At 42.8% G+C, this 16,907-nt stretch overlaps 1 protein-coding gene across 10 annotated transcripts in view; it reads left to right on the top strand.

Moving 5' to 3' along the window:
- The window catches only part of FOXP1 (forkhead box P1), a 631,073-nt gene that overhangs the window by 167,839 nt on the left and 446,327 nt on the right, over positions 1-16,907 (top strand). Inside the window, exons 3-4 of one of the 10 annotated variants that reach the window (XM_050781334.1) lie at positions 14,873-14,945; positions 15,864-15,943. The exons of 7 other annotated variants lie outside the window; for them this stretch is intronic. The gene's annotated coding sequence lies outside the window, so the exon portion shown is untranslated. Of the gene's footprint in view, positions 1-14,872; positions 14,946-14,990; positions 15,944-16,907 lie in introns of those variants that run through there. 2 more of the 10 variants (XM_050781335.1, XM_050781336.1) reach the window with 2 other exon arrangements.

Genomic DNA, 16,907 nt, shown 5'->3' with positions numbered 1-16,907 from the left:
AAGTTTTTATTTTAAAATTGTTTGTAGAGACAGGGGTCTTACTGTATTTGCCAGGTTCGTCTCGAACTCCTGGCCTCAAGCAACCTTCCTGCCTCATCCTCCCAAAGTACTGGGATTACAGGTGTAAGTCACTGTGCCCAGCCCCTGACGATCCTAATGCCTCCCTTAAATTTTCTCCTGGACCTATATAACTTGCTTTTTGTGGCATTCATCCCTGTAGGTTTTAAATACATCTTTGTTTCTATTTTGATTAATGTCTGTCTTCTCCCCAGCCCCAAAAGTCAAGAATGTAACTTTACAGGTTCTTTTTGTTGTGTTTTGGTCTCTGAGTACAATACCTGGCACAAAGTAGGTAATTTGTAAATATTCCTTCAGCAAATGGTGATTGATCGTTGTTGGTCTATCATTCCTATGATGAAAGATGCCGAAGCCCCAGCTTTCTATTATCTTCAACCCCTTTGAAGTCCTCTTTTAAAACCATACCAAATAGTTTACTTACAAACCAAGTGGTTACTCTTTAAGTGGTTTGTTTTATCAGTTTTCTAAAGTTGACTTTATGTTACAGGGCTGAGGTTCTTTTTGAGGAGTGATTATGTGTTTTGCGGTGTTAAGGACAGTTTGTGGTCATGACTGTTTTATAGTCAAAGACCCAAACATCAGATACTAAAACCCTTAATAGAAAAAAAAAAAAGAACAACTAATGATTGAGTTATGTTCTGCTTACACTTACACTTCCTAATGATGTGTCTGTCTGTTTCTGCCTCATTTTCTGTGTTCACTTGATGTTATGGGACCATTTATGTCCTGTGCCGTTAAAGCCACTTAAATCTCTCAGCCTCAGTGTCCTTCTCTGTGAAATCAGAGATTTGGAATCCATGATTTCTACATTCCTTTTTTGCTCAGATAGTCTAGATTTTGTTTGTATAAATATTGGCTCTCACATCAAAGACCCAGGTTCAAAAAACATGTTTTTATGTCTACATTGTATAAAGCCTCATGGTTTTTCAAAACATATTTTGTTATCAACAGGAGTGAAAATTATAATCACAATTTATAGATTAAAAAATTATACTGAAAGATATTAATCAGATTAAATTTCTGGGATCCTCATTTCTCAGTGTTTTTTCATGGGATTTTAAATAGGTAATCTATGGAGGATTGTTTTAAATTGAGAACGTCTCAGAGCGTCTGATACAGACATGTGTCGAATGAATTTCCTAGAGTTGGGGTATTGCATACTTACTTTCTTGAACACAGATTCCCTTTTTACTTCAGAATGCCCATGTGTGTGTGGAAGAGGTAGTTCAGATATAGGTGACTCTTAAGATATGAATGACAGCTTAATGTCGTTTTCAAGTACCTAGATTTTTCTTAGGGTGAGATAATAGATAGTTTGAGTGTGTCTTAATTTTTTTTTAAGTGAACAACAGAAACAAAGTGCTGGGAAAATGTAGTATTTGGAATGGGAACATGGTAATGGATTATTAACATGAAGCCAGAGGCAGGATTTGAGTGCTAAACCCTGAAGCTATGCAATTCTGCTGCTCCATCAGCGAGTGCTGTTTAAAAATTCTCGGGCATCATCTAAGTTACCATTTTTATTTTGCATGTTCTGTGATTGTCTTTTTAGTCATCACCCATGGCATTGTCTTAGGCACACCCGGTGTTTCCCAGCAAGGCTCCTAAGAGGTGCCTTTGAGGCCAGGGCTCTGCTTGTCCTCCTCGTGCCCTCTCCCCTCACTCCCCCTCTGCAGGCTTGGGCACGTCTAGAAGACTCCAAGAGCCACATTAGAATATCCCTTGGAGCAGAGGCAATTCCCTTTATTTGTTCCCTTCTTTTAACAATTGGAAGTGAGACCTAAATCTTTCCCAGTAAGTCCTCGAATTGGCACACAAATATATTGGTGGGCGGCAAAAGCCTGGGGCTGCATCCCCTGCAGTGTGGGTGTGGATGGTGCCGCAGGTCTGGGCAGTGCATCTGTGACTGCGATTTTCCTGGCCTTCTAAAGACAGAGGCTGGGGCCCAGGTGGATGCTGACCAAGTGCTTTCCAATGTGCAGGGCGCTGGGCTGGGTGTGGAGGCACAGAACGGGGTGGCCTTGTTGAACTGGGGCACTGGGAACCTGATGTGGTGGATTCTTTATGACAGCTAGCCAACAGGCAGAGTCTGGAAACAGGAAATCCCCATCACGTTCCACAGACAATCTCAGGGAGGTGGTTGGAAATTGTTTTAAAACTGCATCTGAAAAATCATGAACCTGATATTAAAACAATGTGGATGGCTGGCAAGACCGAGAGTTGGCCTGCTTCTCGGTGGCTTTTCTTTGCCTTGGGTGGCTTTAGCATGAGCCTCCGCAGCCCAGGGAGGAATGGATGGATGGCTTTGAATCTTCCCTTTCTGCCCTACATCCTTCCTGCCTGCTTCACATTCCTCCCCTCATCCTTGGCTCCTTCTCGTAATTCCATATCTATTTATTTCACAAGGAATAAATGTTGATGGCTTAAATGAGAGATAAAAGAAAAAAGTACATATAGGTAATGAGGGGAAAAAATATATAAAATGTTACTGGTAACATTGTGTGGTATTTCCTTCTATTGTTTTTTTTCTAGGTATGTAAGCACACACACCCATGTATATATATTTTCAAAATGAGGTCATACTGTACATGTGTTTGGTAGTTTGTCTTTTTCCTTGAAAATATATCATGGAACTTGCTGTGATCTGTGTCAAAAACCAAAATAGATGAACGAAGATAGGCTAAAGCAAGTAAAGTAAAATGTTAATTGGCAACATCTAAGAGGCAGGTGTATGGGTGTTCCATATGTTGTCCTTTCAACTTGTCTGGATGTTTGAACATTTTTATAATAAAATTTTGCAGGGTGGGGGGAAGTTTAGTGACGGAAAGAAGACAGAAATTAAACAAGTAGTAAAAGTACAGTATGTGTGTATATGTGTGTGTGGGCAAGTCTGTGTGTGTGCCATTCTGCTCTATCAGTAGTGTGGGTATGTATCATTCTTCGTAATGGCAGCGGCAGCATTGTGTCATGTGGATGAAGTGTCATTTATTTAGCCAGTTCCGTACTGGTTGGCTATTTGGGGTGGGGTGTGTGTGTCTGGGGTGTGCGTGTGTGTGTCTATTTGGGGTGTGTGTGGCTATTTGGCGTGTGTGTATGTGTGTTTTAATTAGCTGAATAGCCAGTTGGCTGTTTGTCGGTTTTTTGGTTGGTTTGTTGCCTCCTCCACCTTCGTGTGTTTTTCAAAGACGAAGCCCTGTGTATGAATTTGGGCGTTCATTTCTGTACATCAGAAGACAAAGCACCTCCTGAAATTCCTCTTTTTTTTTTTTTTTAAAACTCTTACTACGTATGTGCACAGGCGGCACATTAATTCTCCAGCCGGTTAGCCTATATTAAGCAGGAAAATATTTTTAATTAGACAAACATATTCACCCCCAAATATGTTTATTCTTCCTTGTCAGTTTTGTTTTTTTTTTTTTGAGACAGAGTCTCGCTCTGTCGCCCAGGCTGAAGTGCAGTGGCCGGATCTCAGCTCACTGCAAGCTCCGCCTCCCGGGTTCACGCCATTTTCCTGTCTCAGCCTCCGGAGTAGCTGGGACTACAGGCGCCCGCCACCTCGCCCGGCTAGTTTTTTGTATTTCTTTTAACTAGAGACGGGGTTTCACCGTGTTAGCCAGGATGGTCTCGATCTCCTGACCTCGTGATCCGCCCGTCTGGGCCTCCCAAAGTGCTGGGATTACAGGCTTGAGCCACCGCGCCCGGCCCAATTTTTTTTAAAAAAATACATGCATTACGAGTTGTTGTATTGGTGCCTGGGTTCCCAGGGAGAAGGTAGAGGAGAGGTGGGGTAAGTCTATGGTGGAGTTCACAAGATGTGAAGGGTGAGCCCAGTGTTTCTTGGGACTACAGCCTCTTTTAAGGACCCATTTTCCTTTCTATGTCTTGTTTCTACTCACCCAAGGACAAGATTTGGTTGCGTCATGTTGAAGTCTTCAGAATGGTGCATCCCTCTTGGGTAACATTTTCTTCAAAGGGTAGTTGGGCGTTCTTATGCCCCATTTGTGATTTTCTTTGGCTTTATGTTTTAGTCCCTAGTCTGGCCCACTTTGGCCAGAATACTGTGATCTTTTTTTTTTTTTTTTTTTTGAGACGGAGTCTCGCTCTGTCGCCCAGGCTGGAGTGCAGTGGCCGGATCTCAGCTCACTGCAAGCTCCGCCTCCCGGGTTCACACCATTCTCCTGCCTCAGCCTCCCGAGTAGCTGGGACTACAGGCTCCCGCCACCTCGCCCGGCTAGTTTTTTGTATCTTTTAGTAGAGACAGGGTTTCACCGTGTTAGCCAGGATGGTCTCGATCTCCTGACCTCGTGATCCGCCCGTCTGGGCCTCCCAAAGTGCTGGGATTACAGGCTTGAGCCACCGCGCCCGGCCACTGTGATCTTTTTAACTTCCTTAACAGAGTCATAACATGGAGATCAAGGCAGAAGCAGCCTTGGGGGCCCATTCGATGAGAACATGCCCCCCAACATGAGCAGTACTTCAGTCCTAGAAACCTGCGCTTCACCCCACCCTATAAACCCCATCATTTCTTTGCAGAAGGTAGTTTGGGAGATAGTAACTTTGAGCCCTCATGGAGTTCCAGGCAAAGAAAGCATCTGAGACCAAGACACATTAAATAACTTGCCCAAAGGCATCCAGGTGCCAGGAGCAAGTCTAGGTGTCTTCAGATCCCCTGCACCATGTGACCTGCCCCTCTTAAGTGTCCCAAGGATTTTGAATAGATTGCCAAACAGGAAAAAGAATGATTTGTCCAGAAAACAGAGGTCATTTCAAAGACTGCAGGGGGAGACAGGTGCTGTAGTGTAAGACACAGTGACTTCTGTTTAGAAGCACTTCCGCTTTTAATAGTAATAACAACATTCTTCATTATTTTTGAGACTTTTGGGCTTTACTTTTAGTCACAGTGTTGGGATTTGTAATGTAAATTATCTCATTTGACACAGCCACATCTCAGTCGGCGGATGGGTGATGGGATGCCGGCTTCCCCTACTCCAGATGATTGATGAAGAAATGGAGGTGTATAAAGATGAAGTGACTTGCCCAGGATCAGAGCTTTAAGTGGCAGAGGCAGTATTGGAACTGAGGTTTCCCTCATTCAAAAGCCAGTGGTGCTTATTTGCACTGCCACACTGGAGCGGACTAACTGATGCCACTCTTGATGGGTCCTTCTTTATGAGGGGCTTTGCCTGCCACCTGCCAGCATCAGGTGATCAGAAGACATGGTATAAAGACCATTCAGCCGGGCGCGGTGGCTTATGCCTGTAATCCTAGCACTTTGGGAGGGCAAGGCGGGCAGATCATGAGGTCAGGAGATCGAGACTATCCTGGCTAACACGGTGAAACCCCGTCTCTACTAAAAATACAAAAAATTAGCCGGGCATGGTGGCAGGTGCCTGTAGTCCCAGCTACTTGGGAGGCTGCGGCAAGAGAATAGCTTGAACCTGGGAGGCGGAGCATGCAGTGAGCCGAGATTGCACCACTGCACTCCAGCCTGGGTGACAGAGCGAGACTCTGTCTCACTCACTCACACACACACACACACACACACGCATGCGCGACCATTCAGCCTCTGGTTTAAGTCCACAACAGGTTCGTCCACTCTGGAGGGGGAACTGGAGCAGATGCATAAGAAATATGTGAACGGAGTTAGGGGTTACAAATTTGTAGACGTCCTACATATTGTGTGATGTCAAAGGGTAATAACCATGGATATTTCATATATGGGAATTTAAAAGTTATTTTACATCCTGTTGTGCTCCATAGAGAGTGGATTAATTCAATTACATCTTTGCACATGACTAACATTGGAGCTCCTAAGGAAAGCCCTAATAATCAGCATCTTTGGGAGTAAATGGCTTGCCTGTTTGTCTGTTTTACTACATGTATGAAGCCACACGTGATAAGGCATACTTCTAGTCAGCTTCTAACATGAGAAGTAGGCGAGGAAATAGACAAATACCAGCCATTCTTAAGAAAAGCCATAGAAAAATGTTTGTTCTGGGAAAAAGACATTTATTGCTTTTTTATACAAAGGACAAAAATATGATGTGTCTTTCAACTTTGAAAAGGTAAGGTATTATAGAACAAAGCCTATTCCACTTGAAGTCCTGATTCTTCCGTGATATATCCCTCTAAGAGATCAGAAACGTAAAATCAATGTTTGGGGAAATTTTAAAAAATGTATTAAAGCGAGGCTTGATATTTGTTTCATAATTCCTTTGAGAGGACACATGAAACATTGATACGATGTGTGCGTACAATTTAAAAAACCCGTGGATGCCTTTTTAGCTACATAATCATAAGGACACAGCTTATCGTGAATGAAGGAGGTTGTGCCTCTTGCAAGTAAGTAAAATACATCAGGAAGGATAAGCCACAACTAGAAGCATACCATAATTTCTTGGAATAGAAAAAAAGTTGGAAACAAAGATAATAATCCACCTGAAATCTATAAATGTTACAACTAACTAGCTCCAATAAGGAAACAGACTTTTTAACTTAAAAAAAATTGTGGGCAGTTGATTCAGTAAAAAATATCAAAAGATCAGAGTCTTTTCTGATTCTATATCTCAGAATCTTCAGTCTGGTAGATATTTGCTTTTTTAAAATGGAAAATAACTCGTAGGTACAATGTTGTGACAATTATCTTATACCAGGCACTGTGCTTATTTGAAGTAGCTTATTGCATCCTCGTGAAAACTCTGAGTGATTAAGTCCTGTTCTTGGCCATATTTTATAGGTGAGGGAGCTGACACTGAGAGACGTGAAATAACTGGCCACGCCACACTATTTTTTGTTGTTTTGTTGTTGCTGCTGTTGTTGGTTTCGAGAGAGGGTCTCATGCTGTTGTTCAGGCTGGAGAGCAGGGGTGCAATCACAGCTCACCACAGCCTTGATCTCTGGGTCTCAGGTTATCCTCCAGTCTCACCCTCCCAGGTAGCTGAGACTACAGGCACATGCCACCACACCTGGCTAATTTTTTGTATTTTTAGCAGAGACAGGGTTTTGCCATGTTGCCCAGGCTGGTCTCAAACTCCTGAGCTCAAGTGATTCGTATGCCTCAGCCTCCCAAAGTGCTGGGATTACAGCACACTGTTTTTAAGGAGAGGAACTGAGACATGAACCCAGGCAGTTTAACCCCATAGTTAAAACCCCTAACTGCTGGACTACATTACTTTTACTTCCAGGTTTTTTGTTTTTAATTTTCTCACTGTTAATGTCAGAATAGCCTGAAATAGCTTTTTTTTTCCTCAAGGTAAATAACTTAGATTCAAGCCATTCTTCATTCCAAAAAGATAGGTGAGTCTTAGTGCAGTTTTGCCTCCATAGACAGATTAGCGTGCTTCTTGCCTTCCGCCTACCAAAGAGGATACAGAGGCAGTTGTATTAGCATATTCATTCATTCATTCTCTTGTTTATTTCTTTACTCAGTAAATATCTCAGTGCTGGTTACATTCTAGGTACTAGTTCACAGATTATTAGTATGCAGCAGTGGCCAAAACTACTCCCTGATCTCATGATGCTTGTATCCTAGATGGGGAAACAAATCAAACAATATATATAATGTTTCTCTTGGTGGTAAGTGGCATGGAGAAAATAAATCAGGATAAAGAAATGGAGACTGTGGGTGAGGAATGTGCTGTTTTTACTTAGGAACATTAAGAAAGAAAAAGACAGACCTGAGGGGGCCATGAGACTATTTGAGGGAAGAGCATTCCTGAATGAGAACAGCAAGTGCAAAGGCCCAGCAGTGAGAGCCTGCTCATAAAGGATAAAACCTGCTGTGCACGTTAATCTGCACTTCATATTCCTTCCTGATTGGACTATTATACATTTCTCTGGGGGAATGTCAGCATTGATCTGCATTAAATAATGAGGTGCTAAATAAGCTAAACGTGGCATTTCTGGTTCCAAAGATTCAGTAAACATAGGATGTAGCCCAAAAGATTTGTTCATCGATTCTGCCTCTAAGATATGTCTTTTTCTAGCCAACTTAGTGGTTTATTTTTAGTGGACTGTAGTCTCATCCTAGTAATTAAAAACCAGGATCTATATGCTGCACTGTGGAATGGTTATGACAGGGTGTCTGCTGCCCCTTGCCTCTACTTACCCATTTAGAGCAAATGAAAAGGATTACCTTTATGCTGTGAAAAAGAGAAACTCTTGCATCATGGCAGAGCAGACCATCCGCGAACTGTTTTACTATCTCATCTAAATGGTTCCGCTTTAGTCAATACAATGTTATCAGATGCTCTGTTCCTAAAATTTGCTTGGCTGTACCATTGGAAATTGTTGGTATCAGCCCATTGGGAATGATATTTTCTTGAAGAAAAGTCTGAAATCCACGAATTCCTGCTGGACGTTCATGGCACAATGTATATTTAAAAACCTCGTGAATGTACGCATGGTAACGGCTGTGTGCGAGCCTGATTAGCTGGTTTTCAACTTGCTTGGCTTTCTTTAAAATTATTTTTCAAAACCATCCTTTCTAGTTAAGAGGAGCATAAAGGCATCAGAAACCCACTCACAGCATTTCATTTCTGATATCCCTCAATACGGAATAAACAATTAAACTGATTTCACTTTGAATGGCCTCTGAAATATTTCCTTTATGCTTGGCAGCCCCATGCAAAAATTTCCGCCTGTTGCAAATTAAAAGTCTTCGAGTTGCAAACCCCCCTGAAGAAAGGTTCTGATAATAGGGACGTTGTCAGACCCTTAACTAAGCCACACACTGCTGGGAGCCTCCGGAATAACTTTAATGTAGTTGTAGGGAAGGGAGTCGTTGGCAGCGATGAGGATCCCTGCTTGACTGCTCTCTTTCCTGACGAGGAAGAAAAGGACAGTGATCAAGCACAGGGTCTCAAAGGAGGTCTTAAATCACCAGGGAACATGAAGAATGGGATGTACACAGGCTGCCGAGGAAGCGGGTACAAAGCCCCTGAATTGTAGAGAGAAAGATAATTCTTGTACGAACACCCAGATGACTGGGAACCTTTTCCTTGTGGATGAAACAGGACTCAAGTGCACTAGGCTAATGGGAAATGCTGAAATGGAGATTTTTTTTTTTTGGTCCCTATTTTTGTGCTGTTTATGATCCGCCAGCAGGAATATTTCACGGCATCAAAGACATGGCCAGAAAGCAAAAAGATGTATACACACACGCACACACACACACACACACAGACAGACACAGTTCTTCTGTATCTCACAACCCTGATACCACATATGGCCTTTCCGAAGGGAGTATTGTATGTTGTTTAGTCTTGGAACTTCTTTTAAAGATAGGATGTCATTTACAATCCTCAGGCCATATGTTTACTCAGACTTAAGAAACATGGGCTAATCTTTTTCTATTTTGAGGAGTAATAAATTGAAAAGATAATTACATAATATGGTGCATAATGTAACTCTGGCTTGAGCCATATGTGTTTAATTTTAGAAAAACATGCGTGATGACAGGTTATGAAAGGATGAAACTATTTTAGTCTTTTTAAGGATTAGAAGCATGATTTTTTAAATGTGTGTTCCCGCCACCCCCCCATCCCCAGCCTCCAAAAAACAACCCAATACACAAACCCAGTGAAACACACACTACTGAAAGTCATTTGTTTTTGTGGTGGCCACTGGCAAAGAAAATTCAAGTTAGAGGACATATTACTTTCAAGCTCTTGTAAAATTAGATGCAGGCTTCTGTGTGCTAGGGAGAATGGGTGGCGTGCCGTTCCCAATGCAAGAAACAGAGTGGAGTTGCTGCATTTAGAATCAAGCAGAAATTTCTCCTGTGACTATCCAATTAGAAACAGCCCGGGTTATCTCTTTCCTTATTGAACATGATAGCATATCTGATATAAACTGTTCTGGCGGGAGAAATGCAAGATCCTTTCTTTCTTTCCCTCCACAAACATCTGTTGAGCCCCTGGTGTGCTGCAAGCACTGTGCTTGGTACCTAAGTTGCAGGGGCAGGTAAAATACTCACCGTAAGACTGTAAAGCAAGCAGGAGGCTTGTATACCGAGACCCACTTTCACGTTATTGTCAGAATGTGTCACTTGTGCCTGTGATCCTGATCTGGAGGCAGAATTGTCAGGTGTGGAAGGCAGAGTGACACATCCCAAAGAGCTCTACATCCTAATCCCTTGGACCTGGGAATATGGTATGTTACATGGCAAGGGAGAATTAAGGTTGCAAATGGAATTAAGGTTGCTGATCACCTGCCCCCTTGAGAAGGGGAGGTTATCTTGGAGTATCTGGGTGAGCCCTGCAGAATCACCAGTGTTCTTAAAAGTAGAAGAAGGCGGCTGAAGAGAGAGAGAGCCTGAGAGATAGCATCACGAGAAGGACTTGGCTCAATGTTGCTGACTTTGGAAATGGAATACCCTGATTTGCTTTTCACACAAGATATGCATGTGTCAAAAAATCATACTGTACCATATATATATATATACCATTATTATGTGTCAATTAAAAACAAAAGAAAAATATAACGAAAATAATTCAGGAAGAGGCCACAGGCCAAGGGATGTGAGCAGCTCTGAGAAGCTGGAAATGGTGAGGAAGCAGATTCTCCACTGGAAGGAACAGGGTCCTTGATTTCAGCCCATTGGAGCCCATCTCAGACTTCTGACCTCCAGAACTGTAAGATAAGAAATGTGTGTTGTTTTAAGCCCTTAAATTTGCAGTAATTTGTTACACAGCAAAATGAAACTAATTCATCAGGGAAGGACCACTTGTCTGGTATGGTATGGTGACTGGAACAGTTGTTCTCCAACAAGGCTGCATGTTGGAGTGAAAAGCTTTAAAAAATACTGCTGCCTGGCCGGGCGTGGTGGACCACGCCTGTAATCCCAGCACTTTGGGAGGCCGAGGCGGGTGGATCACCTGAGGTCAGGAGTTCAAGACCACCCTGCCCAACATGGTGAAACCCCATCTGTACTAAAAATACAAAAAGTTAGCCAGACGTGGTGGTGGACACCTGTAATCCCAGCTACTCGGGAGGCTGAGGCAAGATAATTGCTTGAACCCAAGAGACAGCGGTTGTAGTGAGCCAAGATTGAGCCACTGCACTTCAGCCTGGGTGACAAGAGTGAAACTTCGTCTCAAAAAAAAAAAAAAAAAAAAAAAAAAATACTGCTGCCTGGGCCCTTAATCTTAGAGATTACAATTTAATTGGCTTGGAGGTTGACCTGGACATTGGCCTTTTATAAGCTTCCCAAGTGATTCTGAGGTGCAGCCGGGAACGTGGAACTCTGGTTTAGGGCCTAAAGCTTTAAATTCAGATCAACCTGGCCTCCTAGCCAACATCTGCCTCCTCCTGGCTGGCTGTCGGGGCAGATTATTCTTTTAGCTTCAGTTTTTCCATCTGCAAACTGGGAATACTGTGAACTTCTACCCAGGGTGGTGTAGTCCAGAAATGTGAAAGGGCTTTTGTGTGTCTCACATGATCATTGCTCAATAAATGGCAGCTACTGTTTTTACTCTTAAGCTGATGATTTGGATGCACAGAATATAGATTACCCTGATGTCTGGCTAACTAATTTATACACCCTACATTCACACCTGCCTTCTGAGGTAGTTGCTGATACTATATCCTTTCCAGAGGGGAGGATGGCAGGCATCAGAAAAGGCCAACCACTCTTCCACAGTCGCACAGAGACTAAACATGGGAACCTGGACTTGAACCCAAGGCTCACTGTGAGTCTGGGGCCATGCCTCCTTGCCCCTTGTCTTTGGAAGACCTCCACGTAAAGGCTGGCAAGGCAGATGTATGGAAATGTGGAAGTTGGTGGCTGCACGCTGGTGCGGCACCTTTGGAGGTGTTTCACAAACCATTACCAGTGTCAGTCCTTGGGCTGGGGGTGGCATTTTGTACTGGATTCAGTCTCTGCATGATAAACCATATTGCCATGTTGCCTGCCATCAGGGAAAAGGAGGTTGAAAGCCATGGGAATGAGGATTCTTAATGGTTATAGGCTGTTTGCCTCTGTCTGCCGTTTAATCTAATCTCAGGTTCAGTTGATACTATTGATTAGTCTCTTTTCAAAACCCTGTGCGGCCTATGGGGCTTCTCTGCGTGGGGTAAAATGTTATTCTTCTCATATGTGAATTGAGAAGAAAAGGTGAAAGTATACAATTAATTTGCCTGCACTTTCTTGTAAATTGTATGCTGGATTTCTGTGAAATGCTGTATGGAACAATATTCCAAGCAAATTATTGTTATTTACTGTGACTTTTGCCTGCATATTTAAAGTCAACAATTATTTTTTTTTTCTTCTTAATGGCCTTTGTACAACATTTTTAGAAACTTGGTCAGGTGTCACTAAGAAAACTTGTGCTTTGGCTCTGGCATTCTTGGGAAACAAATTAATAGTATCAAAAGTAACAATAAAGTCTTGTTTCCAAAAGACATAACCCAACACAGGCTGGCCTGGTGGCTCATGCCTATAATTCCAGCACTTTGGGAGACTGAGGTGGGTGGATCAGCTGAGGTCGGGAGTTCGAGACCAGCCCGGCCAATATGGAGAAACCCTGTCTCTAGTAAAAATACAAAATTAACCAAGCATGGTGGTGCATTGCTTGTAATCCCGGCTACTCGGGAGGCTGAGGCAGGAGAATCACTTGAACCTGGGAGGCAGAGGTTGTGGTGAGCCAAGATCACGCCATTGCATTCCAGCCTGGGCGACAAGAGTGAAACTCCATCTTAAAAAAAAAAAAAGAAATAACCCAATACACGGGGATCTCCATTGCCCATCCCCTCCTCTAAGGTAATTATCTGTAGGCCATCGCCATATGTCTTCTTTGTTTTAGAAAGACATCTTTTGTTATCATTCATGTTAATATTATTGAAAGCAAATAAAAAGGAATTTTACATTCTTTTCTTCACATGCCATCTATTTTGATGGGCAGTTTTATCATATTTGGAATTCTGTCACTTCTTGGATCCTTTACTTTTTTGTTGTTGTTGCTGTTTTTGAGACAGTGTCTTGCTCTGTTGCCCAGGCTGGAGTGCAGTGGTGTGATCTTGGCTCACTACAACCTCCACCTCTTGGACTCAAACAATCTTCCCACCTCAGCCTCCCAAGTAGCTGGGACTACAGGTGCCTGCCACCACATCGGCCTATTTTTTTTGTATTTTTAGTGGAGATGGGGTTTCGCCATGTTGCCCGGGCTGGTCTTGAATTCCTGGGTGCAAGTGATCCACCCCTCTTGGCCTCCCAAAGTATTGGAATTACAGGCGTGAGCCACCGTGCCCAGGCCGGGTCCTTTATTCTTATCAGAGAGAGAATTAAACTCTTTCCTATAAACATAGGGCATGCGCACGCACACACATGCACACACACATACACACACGCACACGCACACACACGCACACACACACACACACCTCTCACATCAGTAATCCTCGTTTAATCCCAGTCCAAATCTTGAAACTGTTCCCTCGTTTTTCTGTTGCCTTTCTTTCTTCACCATTTATGAGCCGTTACCCTGAAAACTTTCAGTGATGAGCCACATCACTTTTTGAAAACACCATCTCCAGCTCAGAGATCCAGGAGAGCTTTTTGTTAAATCAGGGTTCCATACTCCTAGCCCCAGCTAGAACTGTGAAGAACAGTTTGTGTTCTTCACTACATCAGACTGGAAGACATGTACATGCCACACATGAACACACGAGGATTTTGTGACTTGGAGAAGATCCAGCTTCACTATTCCTGATCACTTGATAATCGGGGTTATGATATTTCTACCAAATAGAAAAAACACAACAAAAAACTAAACTTCCTCTTTTGAGAAACTAATTTAGTTTTGCTTATAAAATCTCTTATCTGACGAAGAGGGTACTTGGCTAAATATGTGTAAAAAGACAACCTAGTTGATAGAGGGATTTTTCAAACCATCTTCAGAATTCACTTGGCAGGGAGGGGATTCAGTGGAGAGCCTGAGACATGTACAAGTTAGAGGAATGTACAGGGTTAGCAGTCATCTGCATCCCCTCCACCCTGAAGGAACCCTTCTTAGCAGCTTGTCCTATTTGCTTCTAGATGTATTTAAAAGGAATAAAACATGTCAGCAACACCTAAGATCTCTTTTAACTTTTCCCCTTTCCACTTCTCAGCAGCACATTCCATCAGGAGCTTGGGGTACCCGTTCCATTCCATTTATATACACTTCTGTACACAGGTAGCCTTTTCTGAGAGTGTGTATTTCATTTACAAGTTTAGTGTCAAACTATATTGTATCCTAACTACTTCATGCTGTATTCAGGCATGATTTTGAAAAAAGTATCATGTTGACGTGTAGATCTCACGAACGCTGCTAGAAATGTACAAAGTATTCTGTCATTTATCAATGAATTATGCTTATTCATTCCACAGATGATAGACATTTATGATTAGATTAAGAGAGGGTCTCATTTTGTTGTCCAGGCTGGAGTGCAGTGGCGCGAACATGGCTTACTACAGTCTCAACCTTCCAGGCTCAAGCGATCCTCCCAGTTCAGCCCCCCAGGTAGCTGGGACTACAGGCGTGCACCACCATGGCTGGCTAATTTTTGTATTTTTAGTAGAGACAGGGTTTTGCCGTGTTGCCCAGGCTGGTCTCAAACTTCTGGGCTCAAGTGATCCACCTGTCTCAGCCTCCCAAAGTGCTGGCATTATAGGTGTGAGCCACCGTGCCCGGCCTATGATTTTATTTTTAAAGCAATAAACGTCGTTGGCATGTGCAAGAACTGCTTTAGAGTAAATACCTGGGAGTAGAATTAGGACAGTAAACTGCACTCACTAAGGTTTCTTGATCCCCAGTTCAGAGCCTGCTACCACTCCAGTGAGGAAGATGTTTGTGTGCCATTCCTTCTCTCACAGCGTTTGGAGCCTGGTGAGGAGCAGGACTGGGGTGGGGGTAGGGGTGAGGGTTAACTCCATGTGCAGAATAACTGTTTCCCAGCTGGACTGAATTGGTGCTCCAGGGAGGAAGTAACGGCTGCCTGGGCCCCGGTGTCTGATAACAGACAGATTCAAATTTGTGTTGTGTCCATTCACTTTGTCTGTTTGAAGAGAGAGATCCCGCTTCATTGATTGAATGGGGAGAGCCTCCTCTTTAGTTGCAGGTTGTAACAAGATTTAGTGAAGGAAGGTATCAACCAATTAGTGCAGCACTAGAGCAGAGATAGTTCCAGATGCCCAGCACAGGTTGTCCTGCATACAGACCTGTTCATGTGCTGTGTCCCACATCCCTTTTAAGAGGTTAACAGAAACCCAGAGAGGAATGTTGGAAGCCAAATAAAAATAGCATTAAAAACAAGGAAAAGGTAAGAATAAAAGAGAGGCAGGATTTCTGAGTGAATGAGGCTTTCAGCTGCTGCCTCTCATCCTGAGGTGTGATATGTAGATCTGTCCCTTGCTTAGCTTGACAGCTTCTGGGGACAACACGAATTTTTCAGTCGGTGTGAGAAATGCTATCCACACCAATTGATACCCTCCCCTGGCAGCTGCCTCTCTCTCTGTCTCTTTTATCATTCCTCTTGATCCATCATCCAGAGAATGCTAGAAGGCACGAGAATGTGAGTTCCAAATAGGAGTTGGTGCCTGTTTTCTATCTTGGTTTATTTTCAAAACCCTTTTTGAACTTTTGAACTGTTGGTACCCAGGGGGCAATGTGCAGGGGAGTTGATAAATAAAGATAATGTTGATGTAAGTACAGTTTCTTTCATATGTAACTAGAGAAGCATGTGAGTTTTCAGATAAGCTTTTCTTAGAAAAAGTAAAATTTTAAATGTCAAAGTTTTTTGAGTAGGGGTGGCGGAGACTCCTGTGCGGAAGGATTCATCTTAGACAAGAGACAGACTGATGAAGAGAAAAGCAAGCTGACAGCATGTAGGTAAATTTGACTGAAGATTGTTCTGTTTTTATGAAACGTAGACTTCCCTCCTCCTTATGTGCTCTCCTGAAGCCTCTGTTTATTATTGGGAGATTACTTTCTTTGTCTGAAATAGTCACTTTCTAATTTTCCTCAAAAAAAATTGTGGTGGGGCTTCTACCTCTAACACAATGTAGATCATTGATATGGGAGATTGTTCTCTTTTTAAACAAAAATGATGGGGAAAAATTCAGCTTCTTTTACTTCCCAAGCATCTTTTGAAAATGTGTGGTCCTGTATTCAGATGCAAGTCAACACGAAGCATTAATTACACATAAATTGGCCGGCTGCGGTGGCTCACGCCTGTAATCCCAGAATTTTGGGAGGCCAAGGCGGGCGGACCACTTGAGGCCAGGATTTCAAGACCAGCCTTGCCAACATAGTGAAACCCCGTCTCTACAAACATACAAAAATTAGCCAGGCATGGTGGCTCGTGCCTGTAATCCCAACTACTCAGGAGGCTGAGGCACGAGAATTGATTGAACTCAGGAGTTTGGAGGTTGCAATGAGCTGAGATTGCACCACTGCACTCCAGCCTGGGCGACAGAGCGAGACTCCGTCTCAAAAAAAAAAAAAAAAAAAAAAAAAAAAGATTTGCCTCAATATTATGGTGACATAAACATTTTTTACGTACTTGCCCCCAATTTTTTTAAATGGGTTCAGCCCCAGACCCTCCCAGGAAAACATACACTGCCAAGTGCAAAGTAAAAAAATGAAAGCTTATCACATGAAAAATTTATATATCTGGAAATAATGGTCATAATTACTAACACAGCGTTAGTTAGATTTGGCATCGGTGTTTTGAGTTTCAATTTTTTGTCTCTGGGTTTACATTTTAATTATCTTGGGATTCACAGATTGATGTGGAACATACTAGGCGTTTGCTAAATAGTTTTCAAATTAACCATTGGAGAAATTTTT

This window comes from Macaca thibetana, chromosome 2, assembly GCF_024542745.1.
Source record: "Macaca thibetana thibetana isolate TM-01 chromosome 2, ASM2454274v1, whole genome shotgun sequence".
Taxonomy (NCBI): domain Eukaryota; kingdom Metazoa; phylum Chordata; class Mammalia; order Primates; family Cercopithecidae; genus Macaca; species Macaca thibetana.
The sequence above is the reverse complement of the archived record's forward strand: the minus strand, read 5'-3'. Positions and strand labels throughout refer to the sequence as shown.